Source organism: Nycticebus coucang, chromosome X, assembly GCF_027406575.1.
Source record: "Nycticebus coucang isolate mNycCou1 chromosome X, mNycCou1.pri, whole genome shotgun sequence".
In the NCBI taxonomy this organism is placed as follows: Eukaryota; Metazoa; Chordata; class Mammalia; order Primates; family Lorisidae; genus Nycticebus; species Nycticebus coucang.
Window position 1 is genome coordinate 168,948,336 of NC_069804.1, and position 16,070 is coordinate 168,964,405.

The following is a 16,070-nucleotide window of genomic DNA, read 5'->3' on the forward strand; positions in this document are numbered from 1 at the left end:
TTTTTAGATCTCTGAGTGTTCTCCATATATCTTTCCAAAAGGAATGTATTAATTTGCGTTCCCACCAGCAGTGCAGAAGTGTTCCCTTTTCTCCGCATCCATGCCAACATCTCTTGTCTTGAGATTTTGTGATATAGGCTTGTCTCATTGGAGTTAGATGATATCTCAAAGTAGTTTTGATTTGCATTTCTCTGATGATTAAAGATGATGAGCATTTTTTCATATGTCTGAAGGCCACACGCCTGTCTTCTTCAGAGAAGTTTCTCTTCAAATCCCTTGCCCAGCCTGCGATGGGATCCCTTGTTTTTTTCTTGCTGATGCGTTTGAGTTCTCTGTGGATTCTGGTTATTAAACCTTTGTCAGAGATATACCCTGCAAATATCTTCTCCCATTCTGAGGGCTGTCTGCTTGCTCTGCTTACTGTGTTCTTAGCTGTGCAGAAGCTTTTTAGTTTGATCAAGTCCCAGTAGTGTATTTTTGAAGCTGCTTCAATTGCCCGGGGGGTTCTCCTCATGAAATACTCACCCAGACCAATTTCTTCAAGGGTTTTCCCTGCATTCTCCTCTAGTATTTTTATAGTTTCATGTCTTAAGTTTAAATCTTTAATCCAATGAGAGTCTATCTCAGTTAATGGTGAAAGGTGTGGGTCCAATTTCAGTCTTCTGCAGGTTGCCAGCCAGTTCACCCAGCACCATTTGTTAAATAGGGAATCTTTTCCCCACTGAATGTTTTCAATTGGCTTGTCAAAAATCAAATAGCGGTAAGTAGCTGGATTCATCTCTTGGTTCTCTATTCTGTTCCAGATATCTACTTCTCTGTTTTTGTGCCAATACCATGCTGTTTTGATCACTATCGATTTGTAGTAAAGTCTGAGGTCTGGTAGTGTGATTCCTCCTGTTTTGTTTTTATTTCTGAGTAATGTCTTGGCTATTCGAGGTTTTTTCTGATTCCATATAAAATGAAGTAATGTTTTTTCAAGATCTTTAAAATATGACAGTGGAGCTTTAATAGGGTGTACGTTGAAATTATATATTGCTTTGGGTAGTATGGACATTTTGATAATGTTGATTCTTCCCAGCCATGAGCATGGTATGTTTTTCCATTTGTTAACATTTTCAGCTATTTCTTTTCTTAGAGTTTCATAGTTCTCTTTATAGAGATCTTTCATGTCTTTTGTTAGGTAAATTCCCAAATATTTCACCTTCTTTGGCACTACTGTGAATGGGATAGAGTCCTTAACTGCTTTTTCAATTTGACTGTTGTTGGTGTATATAAAGGCTACTGATTTATGAATGTTGATTTTGTAACCTGAGATGCTGCTGTATTCCTTGATCACTTCTAGGAGTTTTGTAGTAGAGTCCCTAGTGTTTTCCAGATACACAATCATATCATCTGCGAAGAGCGAGAGTTTGATCTCTTCTGACCCTATATGGATACCCTTGATCGCCTGTTCTTCCCTAATTGCGGTGGCTAAAACTTCCATTACAATGTTGAAAAGCAATGGAGACAATGGGCAGCCTTGTCTGGTTCCTGATCTGAGTGGAAATGATTCCAATTTAACTCCAGTCAATATGATATTGGCTGTGGGTTTTCTGTAGATAGCCTCTATCAGTTTAAGAAAAGTCCCTTCTAGAACAATTTTCTTGAGTGTTCTGATCATGAAGGGATGCTGGATATTATCGAAAGCTTTTTCTGCATCGATTGATAGAATCATATGGTCTTTGTTTTTTAATTTGTTTATGTGCTGAATTACATTTATAGATTTACGTATATTGAACCAGCCTTGAGACCCTGGGATAAAACCAACTTGGTCATGATGTATAATTTGTTTGATGTGTTGCTGGATTCTGTTTGTTAGGATCTTGTTGAATATTTTTGCATCTATATTCATTAGTGATAATGGTCTATAATTTTCTTTTCTTGTTGGGTCTTTTCCTGGTTTGGGGATCAGGGTGATGTTTGCTTCATAGAACATGTTGGGTAGTCTTCCTTCTTTTTCTACATTTTGGAACAGGTTGAGTAATATAGGTTCTAATTCCTCTTTAAAGGTTTGGTAGAATTCTGACGTGAAACCATCTGGTCCCGGGCTTTTCTTTTTAGGGAGGTTTTGTATAGTTGATGCTATTTCTGAACTTGATATGGGTCTGTTCAACATTTCCACTTGATTCTGGTTAAGTCTTGGAAGGTGGCGTGCTTCCAAGTATCAGTCTATTTCCTTCAGATTTTCATATTTCTGAGAATAAAGTTTCTTGTAATATTCATTAAGGATTTTTTGGATTTCTGATGAGTCTGTGGTTATTTCGTCTTTGTTGTTTCTGATTGATCATATTAGAGATTTTACTCTTTTTTTCCTGATTAGGTTGGCCAGAGGTTTATCTATTTTATTGACCTTTTCAAAAAAACAGCTTTTTGATTTATTGATCTGTTGTATTATTCTTTTGTTTTCAATTTCATTTAAGTCTGCTCTAATTTTGGTTATTTCTTTTCTTCTACTGGGTTTGGGGTTGGAATGTTCTTCCTTTTCCAGTTGCGTGAGATGTCCCATTAAGTTGTTAACTTCCTCTCTTTCCGTTCTCTTGAGGAAGGCTTGCAGTGTTATAAATTTCCCTCTTAGAACTGCCTTTGCAGTGTCCCAGAGGTTCTGATAGTTTGTGTCTTCATTGTCGTTTTGTTCCAAAAAATTGGCGATTTCTTTCTTAATCTCATCTCTGACCCAGCTATCATTCAGCACATGGTTATTTAATTTCCATGTTTTTGTATGGGTATGCAGATTCCTGTTGTTACTCAATTCAAGTTTTATTCCATGATGGTCCAAGAAGATGCATGGAATAATTTCTATTCCTTTAAATTTACTGAGGTTAGACTTGTGACCTAAAATGTGGTCAATTTTAGAGTAAGTTCCGTGGGCTGATGAGAAGTATGTGTATTCAGTTTTGTTGGGATGAAATGTTCTGTAGATGTCTGCTAAATCTAAATATTGGATGGTTAGGTTTAAATCTAAGATTTCTTTGCTCAGCTTCTTTCTGGAGGATCGATCCAACACTGCCAAGGGAGTGTTGAAATCTCCAACGATTATGGAGCTGGAGGAAATCAAGTTACTCATGTCTGTTAGAGTTTCTCTTATAAATTGAGGTGCATTCTGGTTGGGTGCATAGATATTAATAATTGAGATCTCATCATATTGAGTATTACCCTTAACAAATATGAAGTGACCATTCTTGTCCTTCCTTACTTTTGATGGTTTAAAGCCTACTGTATCTGCAAATAAAATTGCAACACCTGCTTTTTTCTGATTACCATTTGCCTGAAATATGGATGACCATCCTTTCACCCTGAGTCTGTATTTGTCTTTTAAGTTAAGGTGTGACTCTTGTATGCAACAAATATCTGGCTTGAGTTTTTGTATCCAGTCAGCTAACCTATGCCTCTTTAGAGGACAGTTTAAGCCATTCACATTGATGGAGAGTATTGATAAGTCTGGTGGAATTTTGGGTATCGAGTTTTTCAAAGGTCCAGTGGACATTTTTAATCCTTTCGCCAGTGTGGAAGTTGGAGTTTGATCCGAAGTTTCTGAGTGAGTTTACTTTTGTGGTATAGGATTGGGTTGGTCATTGTGGAGGATAGGTCTGAGAGCATCCTGAAGAGCTGGTTTACTTATGGCAAATTTTTTCAACATATGAATGTCATTGAAGTATTTAATTTCTCCATCATAGATGAAACTCAGTTTAGCTGGATACAAGATCCTGGGTTGAAAGTTTTTTTGCTTTAGGAGATTAAAAGTTGATGACCAGCCTCTTCTGGCTTGAAAAGTTTCAGCAGAGAGATCTGTAGTTATTCTAATATTCTTACCTTTGTACGTTATAGTTTTCTTTCGCTGGGCTGCTTTGAGAATCTTCTCTTTCATGTTAACTTTAGTGAAGCTAATTATGAAATGTCTGGGGGATGACTTATTGGGGTTGAATCGTGCTGGGGTTCTGAAGCTGTCTGCTATCTGAATTTCAGATTCTATAGGCATGTCTGGAAAATTCTCTTTCATAATTTCATGCAGAAGGGCCTCTGTGCCCTCGGAGGCCACTTCATCGTTCTCAGAAATCCCTATAATTCTTATGTTGCTTTTTTTCGAATTATCTGAGAGTTCTCTGAGTGAGTGATCCGTTTTTGCTCTCCATTTCTCTTCCTCTTTGAGAGATTGGGAGCTTTCGAAGACTTTATCCTCAATGTCAGAAATCCTTTCTTCTGCTTGCTCCATTCTGTTACTGAGGGATTCTACTGTATTTTTCATATCTTTGAGGGCTGTAAGTTCTTGCTTCAGTGTGTCTAAGTCTTTGGTGGTTTTGTCTTTAAATTCATTAAATTCTTGAGACAATTTTTGAATTTCTCCTCGAATTCCTAATTCCATTTTATTAATCTTGTCTGCAATCCAAATTCTGAATTCGATTTCTGACATCTCAGCAAGTTGTTTATGAATGGGATCTTCAATCACATCTGCCGTATCTTTTCTTGGGGGGGTTGATCTATTCTGGTTATTCATGTTACCAGAGTTTTTCCGCTGATTCCGCCCCATGGTTATTTTACTCCCTTTGGTTTTTCCCCTGGTGTTTTATCGAGGGCCCGTACAGTGTTGTGGCCTGAGAAACTGGGGCCCTGTCTGGTGTGGTGGAGCAAAGTGGTTCTGTCTTGTTTTCAGCTGGTTTCTGTTCGATCCTATTGCAACTTTACTCTGGCTTGAAGTCTCAGCTGTGTGGAAAAATCAGCAATTAAGTCACCCCGCCTGCCCACCTCTGGCCCCAGTTGGAAAAGGAGAATCAAACCTTCCTACAGTCGCACACCCAGGGCACCGCCTGAAAAGTCCTCAGTCTATTAGCCCAGTTCAAAAGGTCCAAATCAACTGTCTCAATCAGCACTTGTCTCGGGTGGGAGAGTTCAAGAAGTCTCTGGGAACTGGATCACAGGGGCCTGGTGACTCCTCTGACACGGCTCACCCCAGTGCAGCGTGGAGTCAGGAGGAGCCACCCAGCAAACAGAGCAGTCTAGGAAGGTTGACGTCTCCTTCCCCACTTTGCCCCTCCGTCGGACCCAGTCACTGGTATCTCTGCAGATGGCTAACCCAGTTGCCTGCAGTGAACAGACACTCCAGGGGTTTGCACCTGCCTGAGTCGCAAGGAAGTCTGCCAGGCCCCCGCAGACTGCTGCTATCTAGCAGGAGGAGATGGGGCCTGACATCTTTGAGTGTTTGATGCAGGTGATGGGAAGGAGGTGTTCACTCAGGCTTAGCCCCGTCCCTGATGGATGCTGCTAACAAAACAGAACAGAACAGACAACTTTGCGGGGTTCTGTCTCTGTTCCTGTCGAAATCGCCTACAGAAGACGGGCTGTTTTGAGTTCAAACGTCTTTGCTGCTGGAGATTTGCGTCCGAACACCTCTCTGGGTTGGCCCCGCCCTGGAAGCTTCCCGGGTTTGTGAGCCGTGTCAGGAAATCCCCCGCTCACCGGTGGCCTCCTCTGGTTGCCCAGGGAGACAGGGGGTGTGGCCTCAGAATATCCAGAAGTGAGCGTTCTGCCGTTAAAGAAAAAACGGCTGTTGATCTACCTCCAGGGAACTGCTGCTCTGGTGTGGGCACTCAGGCGACCCTTTTCTCCTCTGTCCCGCGCCCCAGAGTCAGCACTGAGCGGCCACAGTTTGTGCTGGGTCCACGCCCCTCAAGAGATCCCCCAAGAATCAGAACTCTTGGGGGATGGGCCCCCAGACCCCGATTGGGAGTGGGGGGGGAAGCTAGAGTTTCATTCAGTTTTACGCAACACTACAGCACCGGGAGGGCTCCTGCACTGCACCGCAGGGAAGTACTGCCAAGGATTGATTTCCCCTCAGCAGAGTGCCCTCTCCTCGCTCACGTGTCCCAGAGTCAGTGCTAACCTGACACAGCTCAGTCACTGTGCACTCCCCTCGAGAAATCACCCAAGGATCCGAACTCCTGGGAGATAGGCCCTCAGACCCCAAGTGAGAGTAGGGGCTCTCAGCTCTCAGCAGGGAAGCTAGAGTCTTATTCAGTCTTGTGCCCCGTAATGTTGCCCGGGGAGGGTTGCTGCACTGCACCGCAGGGAAGTGCCGTGAGGCGTGACTCCCCCTCAGCCCAGTGCCCTCTCCTCACTCGCGCGCCTCAGAGTCAATGCTGACCAGTCGCAACTCAGGGACTGTCCACTCCCCTTGAGAAATCACCCAAGGATCCGAACTCCTGGGGGACAGGCCTCCAGACCTCAGTGGGCGGGAGGGGAGCGCCAGGAGGGTTGCCGGCGAAGGATTCCCAAAGTTTTATTCAGTTTTATGCCTGGCAGGAGAACGCCACGACACCCCAGTAGGGGAGGTAGGTCCAGTTTTTAGAAGGTCTCTCCCGTGGAGTGTAGTGGGAGGGCCTTTAATTTCTGCCCGCTTATTTAATTGTGGGGCTCTTGAGCCGGTTTCATGGGGTAGCGGGACTCCCGTCCTCTTGGTGGTGGATTTTGTACCTTTTGTTTGCGTCCTTGTGATCACAACTTGCCTCAGTGGTGTTGATGTGCGTTCTTCAACCTTCTCTCTTGGTGAGGCTCAAGTCCACCAGGATACTTACTAAATTCCTGTCCCTTAACTCTCCTTCTGGACGGGAGCCTCTGTTGAAAGCTGGCTTCAGTCCGCCATCTTGTCTCCCTCCCCCCCATTCTTATTTTTAGCTCTTTGAGGATTCTTCATACTTCTTTCCAAAAAGGATGCATTAGTTTGTAATACTGCCAACCATGAAGTGATCCCTTCTCTTTGCACCCACGACAGCATGTGTAGCTTTGGGACTTTGTGATGTGGGCTATTCTCACTGGCGTTATGTGATATCTCAGGGTGGTTTTGATTTGCATTTCTCTGGTGATTACGGATGATGACCAATATTCCATGTGTTTGTTTTCCATTCGTCTTTTTGGGAGAAGGTTCTCTTCATGTCTCTTGGACAATAATTCAGATTGTTTGCTCTTTTCTTATTAATTAATTTTAGTTCTCTGTGGATTCTCTGTTCTTTTATTAGGCTTTGTCAGATTTGTAATATGCAAATATCCTCTCCCATTCTGAAGAATATCTGTTTTCTTTAGTTGTTGTGCCCTTAGCTGTGGAGAAACGTTTTAGCTTCAGGTCCCATTCATTTATTTTTGGTGTTTCTGAAATTGCCAATGTGGTCTTCTTCACAAAATCTTTTCCCAAGCCAGTATCATCAAGAGTTTCTCCCCCACACTTTCTTCTATAATTTTTATTGTTTTGTGTCTTAGATTTAAATCTTTTATCTAGTGAAAGTCAATTTTTGTAAGTGATGAGAGGTGTGGGCTCTATGCCCAGAAATTTGAAAATAGGGAAGAAATGGACCAATACCTGGAATCACAACATCTCCCCAGACTTAACCAGGAAAAATTAGACCTCTTGAACAGACCATTATAAAGCAACAAAATCACAACAACAACTCTTGAACAGACCATTATAAAGCAACAAAATCACAACAACTAACAAAAAAAAAAAAAAAAAAAAGGCCTGGACCAGATGGTTTCATACCAGAATCCTATCAAAACTTCAAAGAGCTCATACCTATATTGTGGAACGTATTCAAAAACATGGAGAAGGAAGGAAACCTCCCCAACTTCTACGAAGCATATATCTTCCTGATACTAAAATCTGGAAAGGATCCATCAAAAAAAGAAAACCACAAACCACTATCATTAATTAATACTAATGCAAAAATATTCAACAAAGTCCTATCAAATAGAATATAGCTACTTATTAAAAAATTAAATATTAAGATCAAGTGGACTTGAAAAAAGGAATTGTGGGAGAAAGGCTCCTTCCTTTCCATCTGGTGGCAGCCATCAGGTGAACCAAGATGGGTGCATACAAGTACATCTAGGAGCTATGGAGGAAGAAACAACCTGATGTAATACATTTTCTTCTGAGGGTCCACTGCTGGCAGCACTGCCAGCTCTCTATGCTCCACTGGCCTCCCCACCTCACCCAGCTGGATAAAGCACACAGAATTGGATACAAAGATAAGCAAGGTTATGTCATATATAGGATACATGTGTGCATAGTAGCCACAAACGCCTAGTTCCTAAGGGTGCAACCTATGGCAAGCTTGTGCATCATGGTGATAACCGGCTAAAGGTTGCTCAAAGACTTCAGTCTATTGCTGAGGAGAAAGTTGGATGCTACTGTGGGTCTCTAAGAGTCCTGAATTCTTACTGGGTTGGTGAAGATTCCACATACAAAATTTTTGAGGTTATCCTCATTGATCCATTCCATAAAGCTATCAAAAGAAATCCTGACATCCAGTGTATCACCAAACCAGTCCACAAGCACAGGCAGATATGTGGGCTGACATTGGCAGGCCGAAAGAGCCTTGGCCTTGGAAAGGGCCATAAGTTTCACCACACTGTTGGTGGTTCCCACCATACAGCTTGGAGAAGGTGCAATACTCTCCAGTTCCACCGTTACCACTAATATAATAATGTTTGTAAAATTCATAACCTAATAAACAATTTACAACAGTCAAAAAAAAAAAAAAAGAAAAAAACAGATCAAGTGGACTTTACTCCAGGGATGCAAGGCTAGTTCAATGTACACAAATCTATAAATGTAATTCACCACATAAATAAAAGCAAAAACACGGACCTTATAATCCTCTCAATTCAACAAAATTCGGCATCATTTTCTAATAAGAAAGCTTAAGAAAATAGGCATAGATGGGACATTTCTTAAACTGATAGAAGCCATCTAAGACAAACCCACAGCCAATATCATACTGAATAACGTAAAACTGAAAGCATTTCCACTTAGAACTGGAGCCAAACAGGAATGTACACTATCACCAGCACTATTCAACATAATGCTGGAAGTCATAGCCAATGCAATTAGGCAAGAATTGAATATCAAGGGTATCCAAATGGGGACAGAGGAAGTCAAACTTTAACTCTTTGCTGATGATATGGTATTATAGCTTATAAAACCCTGGGGACTCAACCATGAGACTCTTGGAAGTGATTAAGAATTACAGTAACATCTTGGTATAAGAATTCAACGTCCACAAATCAGTAACCTTCATATATGCCAACAGTCAAGCTGAGGATCAAATCAAAGACACAATACCCGTCACAATAGCTTCAAAGAAGATAAAATACCTTGTAATATACCTAACAAAGGATGTGAAAGATCTCTACAGAGAAAACTATGAAACCCTGAGAAAAGAAATAGCAGAAGACATTAACAAATGGAAGAACATACCATGCTCATGCTGGGAAGAATCAACATTGTTAAAATGTCCATACTATCCAAAGTGAGCTACAAATTTAACACAATCCCCATTAAAGCACCAATGTCATACTTTGAAGAACTTGAAAAAAAATAGCTCTTCATTTCATATGGAACCAGAAAAATCCCTGAATAGCCAACACAATTCTAATAAATGTTCACTAAAATTTTCATCTTTGAAGATCTTTTCTTTATAGACAAAAATAACTTCTTTTCCATTTCTTCTTGTTTTGATAGTTTGATATTCTTTAGTAATTTAATACTTAGTATAACAGAACTATCTTCCACCAACTTATCATATTCATCTGCATATTCAAAATAACTGGGTTCCTCTAAAATCCACTCTCCAACAGGATTCATGGCCATCTAAATATTTATATACATCCAAGATCTTTTTCTAAATCTTCACCAACATTGCTAAGTTTTAAAGAGTCCTTGAGATGATATCATACTTCTGTTTTTTGAAAACAGTTTAAAAATCCTCTTGCAATAACTTGCTCAAAGGTTAAATTTTTTTTTTCAGAATATTGGTTTCCTTTCATTTGTGAATCTAATTAAAGAAATCTAGAGCTTTTGTCTTTAAATTATTTCTTATTTATTTAAAAAATTCTTGAAGCATTTATAGTTCTTTGTGGTAATTCCCTTTCTTTTTACATCCTCTTTTCCTTGAAACTTAACCTAAATGCTCACCAACTCAGGAATGGATTAACAAGCCACATGTGATATATATATACCATGGAATACTATTTAGCCACTAAAAAAGATGGACTTTACATCTTTTGTATTAACCTGCATGGAGTTCAAACACATTCTTCTTAGTAAAGTATTACAAGAATGGAGAAGCAAGAATCCAATGTATTCAATACTAATATGAATCCAGCAGACAATCTAATGCATGCCTATATAAGAGAAAATCACTCAAATCAGTTCAAGGTGGGGCGTGGGGGAACATGGGGCAAAGAGAGGGAGAAGGAAGGGGAATAGGTGTGCTCCCACTTAATGGGCACAGTTTTAGGGTATATGGCACATCTCCTGGGGGCAGGACAAAATTATAAGAGGGACTGTACCTAACAAATGTAACCTAATTCTCTGTACCCTCCATTAACCTGAAACAATTAAAAAAAAATGTATTTTCTTTCTCAGTATTTTTTTTTTTAATTTTTTCTAGTTTGGGGCTGCTTGTTCTCCCATTTTGTGTGACTCATGTTTCTCCCTTAATTTCTCTATGGGGCATTATAATCTGAGTTCTCTATCCTTTTCACCATAAAATTCAAGCACATTTGGCTTAAGCTGCCCAGTACAGTGCAAACAGTATATGTTTTAGAGTCAACTAGAGCAAGGCACAATCTTGAACAAGTCACTTGAGCCCTCTGAGCCTTAGTTTTCTCATTTGTGAAATAGAAATAACAACTTTATAAGAGCTGTTATGAAGCCCAAAGGAGAAAATGAGATTAAAGTGGCTAGCATACAGAAAGGCTTAAATAAATAATAGCCCTCTAATCATCTCTATCCCACTCATTCTTTTCCTTCTTGTAAAGTTTTAAGGTATTTGGTATTTTTATCTAACTCTTTCCTATGTTATAAATCCCTGGGTACTAACTTTAGCCTCCTTATCAGATAAAAGTCAAGTGGAAGGAAGAAGTGGTTAGACAGCCCCATCACTACCTTCTGAATATGTCTAGCCCAAGGCCTTACCCAGAGAACCTGTACCAGAACAAATATTGATCAAATGGAACTGAATCATCTGAAAGACATAGGATAGGCATCTAATTTCAGCGTTTTCCTCCTCTCCACTGAGAATGCTGTTTTGATACCCAGAATCAAAATCTTCACTCAGAGCTATTTGTTTCCTATCCCAATTGGAAACTGTGCAAAATTATTATAGGGTTTAGTGTGATGACCTGGCAAGAAATGTTTGCCAAGTTTCAAAGGTTTGGAGAAAGATGCTTTAACCCCAAAAGGCACTTTCTTTTTAATTCTGTTTGGAAGTGTTTGTAACTCTCAGAACAAAATGTAGTCCTGGGGCTGTCTTTTCTCAGATAGCTGGAACTAAATTTCTCTTTACTGCTATCAGTTTCCTAAATAAGTGTATTTATATTTAATTAGCGCTGAATGCTGAGGAGACTTCTGTTAGTTCTTTTGTTTAGTACTTTAGGATGAGAGATGAGAGGAATAACATGTGTGTTGGAATGTCAATGTTCTCATTTCAAAGCCAATTTTGATTACACAAATATATAACTCATCCAGATCACCAGCCTTAAGGAACTCAAATTAAGATGATTCTTAAGAAACTCTAAAGACACCAAGCTAGTTCTATTTTCCCTTCATAGCAAAAAACGTGAACAGAATATTCTTGTTGAATAGTTGACACCTACAGGGAGGTTATGCATAGAAGATAAGCTAGGCAGTAAAACCCAATGTCTCTTCATTCATTGGATACTTTAGGCCAATTCTGAAAGAAAACAAGCCTAATTAGGCGTAGAAAGGTGAAGGTACTTGCCTGTGGTCATACAATCCATTCATTTTTCTCCTTGACCCCTCCCTAGTCAAAAGCGCCACTATGCCTTGTCCAGACTACTGCCAACAACTGCCTAAATAGTCACTCTGCCTTCAGTGTGGCTCCTGATTTAATCAGTTCTCCATCTAACATTCACAGTCATCTACTTAATACATCATCTGACATAAAACCTACCAACAGCTTCCCATTATTCTTACACTAACGTTCAAGTGCTTTCCTATCTGCCCACTTCTTACCTTCTCAGCCTCAGTTTTCACCACTTTCTACTTCAAGAGTTGTGCTCTGGACACGCTGCCTTTTGTGTAGTGCATTAGAACACACTGTATTCTCTTCTTATGCCTCAGGAGTTCGGAGCCTGCTCCTTCCTCCTTAATGAATATTCTCTTTACATAATTTTGCCTAAATAACTCTTCATTCTTCATTATATATTCTTTATACTTCAACTCAAATTTCAGTGACTCAGGACATGAAGTTCCATCAGTGGAGGTCACTGATGCCCAGATGAGGCCAGATTGTTCATAACAAGTACTTTTTCTTCAGAGTAGCACTTACCTTGACATAGAAAGTTCAGTAGCTAGTTGGTCAACACATGATGGTACAGTGATCACCTGATTTGTGCCTCTCTTCCTGACTAAATGGTAAGTTCCAAAATGATCACTACTTAATTAATAGATACAGGGATTCAATATCTCTCTATTCCCTCGTGTTCTCCAGACTCTATCTTCCTGTCCTGCTTTTCTCCACTCCTCTGTTCCTTTGTCCCCTACTTGTCTGAACAGTGGTCTCCTTACAACAGGTACTACCTGATCCCATTGGTGGTTCAATGGGGACTATTCCCACATCCATCTCAACACACATTGGCAACTTTTTCATGGAGAACATTCTTTGTAGGCAGAAAAAGTGGTTATTTGCAAATATCTAAAATTCCATCATCAGGATATTATTCCTTCCAATAAGCCTAACTGGCTGTCACATGTAGCCATCTTTCAAAATCCCCATAAGCCTACTGTGTGAAAAGTAATGCTTGCCTTATCCATACCTCACAGTCAATATGTTTATGAGTCCATTGTTTTCACCTAACTCAGATTGGGCTGAGGCACTCAAATTATTAGATGAAAGAAGGAATTGAAATACAAAAAAATGGAGAAGAAAGAGATGGTTCTCAATTTGTCCACAAGCTAAACCTGACTCCTTTTTTCTGTTTATTTTCCCATTTGGAATGGGTAATTTAATTTTTAAATGTGTGCATTACCTGTACAATATGTTACCCATACCAAACCGATGCAAATTGTGCATGTGTACATGTGCCTATATTTCTCAAAGTACCTTCATTATATAGCTCAAATCTATAACAATAATCCAATGTACTCATAAGAAAAAGCATTCTCTGATGATTATAGTGGTGTCCCTTTCTGGCCATTTAAAGCCTCCATGCATGGAGACAGCCTTCCCTACATTTAAAGTTCCCCATTAGCAAGAACATCACATAAATGATTTCTCTGGTCTCCTAACACTGAAGCACTCTGTAGGCCATTAGTGCATTTTGTATTAGAAAACCCAGAAAGTGTAAAATGGGAATTTGTGATCTGAATGTGGCCTAATTATCACATGGCTAAATACAATCAGTGCAATCACTGGAATAAATGCACTGGTATGGTAGTGTAATTTGCACTCCTGTGGATACCTAACTATTTACTTTCAGCAGTATCTAATTTTTATGTTCAGTAGATCCAAAAAATGAAAAGAAAGAGGGGATCCATAGCAACTTCTGCATGTATAATTTTTTTAATGCAATCAATATTACTAGGTGGTATCTTTTTTATTTTAATGACTTGATGTATTGTCCTCTGTCGTCTCATTGACCAGTGAAATAAGAACACAAAATAGAAATAGAAATAAAATGAAACTCTATGCTGTCAGAATGTTTCTAATTAGTTATTAAAACTAAACATTGCAATGGTGAAAAAGAATCACTCAACTGAGGTCAGAATCTGACTCTTATCTTGGAATTGGGGAACAAACAATGAGAATTTCACTTGTTTTTCAGTGCCATACCGTATGATTCTCTGATTTTATGATAACAGTATTTGAGGCCACCTGACACAGGTCCAGAAATACCAGAGAAGGTATTTCAGTGTACCTCCCACTACAGCCCATGGAGAAAGTAGCACTTAGCACAGATGTGTTTATTTGATGACAAAGACAAGAAGAATGTTCTCTTCAAATTTCAAGAGGTGTGCTTTATGGAATGGTTGAACTGTTTTTCCTGTGCTCCTGCACTTGAACTGCTTTTGGGAATCAATTCACTGTCCTGCAAAAGGATGGGCAAGTGTCATGCTGAGGTCATAGCTTTGGTTCAGGTGCACTGATTCAACACTGATGTGAATGTCTTTAGTTTCCCACTCACTAGACCTCTTGATATTTTTCTAAAAATTCTGGTTGAGTCTTAATAAAATGTACCTCCATTTAAAAAGCTACTGGAAGATAACTAAAATAAAGATTACCAATTAAGCATTTATAAAACAATTGGTTTATAAAACAATTATGTTTGGATAAGCTTAGGCTTATTAACAATAAAACTCAGTACATTCTAGTTATCAGACTAAGAAAAGAACAAACTACCCCATTTCATTGTGGGCAAGGAACATGAACAGAAGCTTCTCTGAAGATGACAGGTAAATGGCCAACAAACACATGAAAAAATGCTCATAATCTTGGGTGGCACTTGTGGCTCAAAGGAGTAGGGTGCCAGTCCCATATATCAGAGGTGGTGGGTTCAAACCAAGCCCCGGCCAAAAACTGCAAAAAAAAATAAAAATTCTCATCATCTTTAATCATCAGAGAAATGCAAATCAAAACCATATCATCTAACTCCAATAAGATTAGCCCACATCACAAAATCCCAAAACGCAAGTGTGGAGCGGATGTGGAGAGAAGGGAATACTTCCCCACTGCTAGTGGGAATGCAAACTAATACAGCCTTTTTTGGAAAGAATTATAGAGAATTCTCAAGGAACTAAATGTTGACCTACCACTAGGTATCTATCCAGATGAAAAAAATCATTTTACAGGGGGGCAGAGAAAAGATGGCTGACTGAAGCCAGCTTTCCACAGAGGCTCCCAACCAGAAAGGGGAGTTAAAAGACAGAAATTTAGCAAGTAACCTGCTGGATTTGAGCTGCACTAAGAGAGAAGGTTGAAGAACGCACATCAACCCTGCTGAGGCGAGCTGCGACCCCAAGGATACAAACAAAAGGTACAAAATCTATCACCAAGTGGAAGGGAGTCCCCTCCCCCATGAGAACGGCTCAGAGTGCCCCACAAACAAACGAGCAGAGTTCAAAGTTCCTCCCACTACACTCCACAGGAGAGACCCTCTAAAAACTGGACCTACCTCCCCTAGTATGGTGCCACGGCGTTCTCCTGCCAGGCATAAAACTGTATAAAACTGTATATATTCTCTACCTGCAAGTCTGAGCTCCCAGCACTCCCCTCCACTCTCACTCTGAAGTCTGGAGGCCTGTCTCCCAGGAGTCTAGATTCTTGGGTGATTTCTTGAGGGGTGTGGACAGTGCCTAAACTGCAGCTGGTCAGTGCTGACTCTGGGGTACGGGAGTGAGGAGAGAACAGTCAGCTGAGAGGGAACCACACCAGGAGTGGCGGTGCCCTGAGGCGCAGAGCAGCAGCCGTCATTTAGCAATAATAGGGCTCACTCCCAGATATTCTGAAGCCACACCCCCTGTCTCCCTGGGCAACCAGAGGAGGCCTGGCATCTACTCACGTGGCAACCACCACGGAACAGATCTGGGATGGAAACGCAGGCCCCATGAGTAAAGGGTTTTCCTGAGGCGGTACAGGCCTGGGTGGAGCGCAGGGACTAGAAACACACTTGCAGACCTGGGAAGTTCTCAGGGCAGGGCTGACCCAGAGGACCGCTTTACTGAGCCTAAGACACACCCGGCCCTCAGGGGATAGTCAGCCTATAGACAAAGGAAGGCAGCAGGCTAGAACTGACAGGTAACCGAATACAAACCTGCAGGAGCAAAGACAGGGCCTGAGGCGCAGGCTCTGGGAACTCAAAACAGCTTCCCTACTACAGGGGAATTTAGCAGGGACCGAAACAAATTCCGCAAAGTTGTTTTGTTCTGTTCTGTCAGTAACATCAATCAGGGGCGGGGCTGGAACTGAGTGAACAACGCCAGCCTCCATCAAGTGCCCGAGGTAGTCAGGTCTCACCTCCTCCTG

The 16,070-nt window shown here is 40.6% G+C and overlaps 1 protein-coding gene and 1 pseudogene across 6 annotated transcripts in view; one reads left to right on the forward strand and one right to left on the reverse strand.

Annotated features, from left to right (window-relative positions):
* The window catches only part of FGF13 (fibroblast growth factor 13), a 743,931-nt gene that overhangs the window by 420,968 nt on the left and 306,893 nt on the right, over positions 1 to 16,070 (reverse strand). The gene's annotated exons all lie outside the window — the stretch shown is intronic.
* On the forward strand, positions 7,887 to 8,505 carry LOC128577771 (60S ribosomal protein L15-like; annotated as a pseudogene). The gene has a single exon (XR_008377625.1). The product of XR_008377625.1 is annotated as a 60S ribosomal protein L15-like (transcript).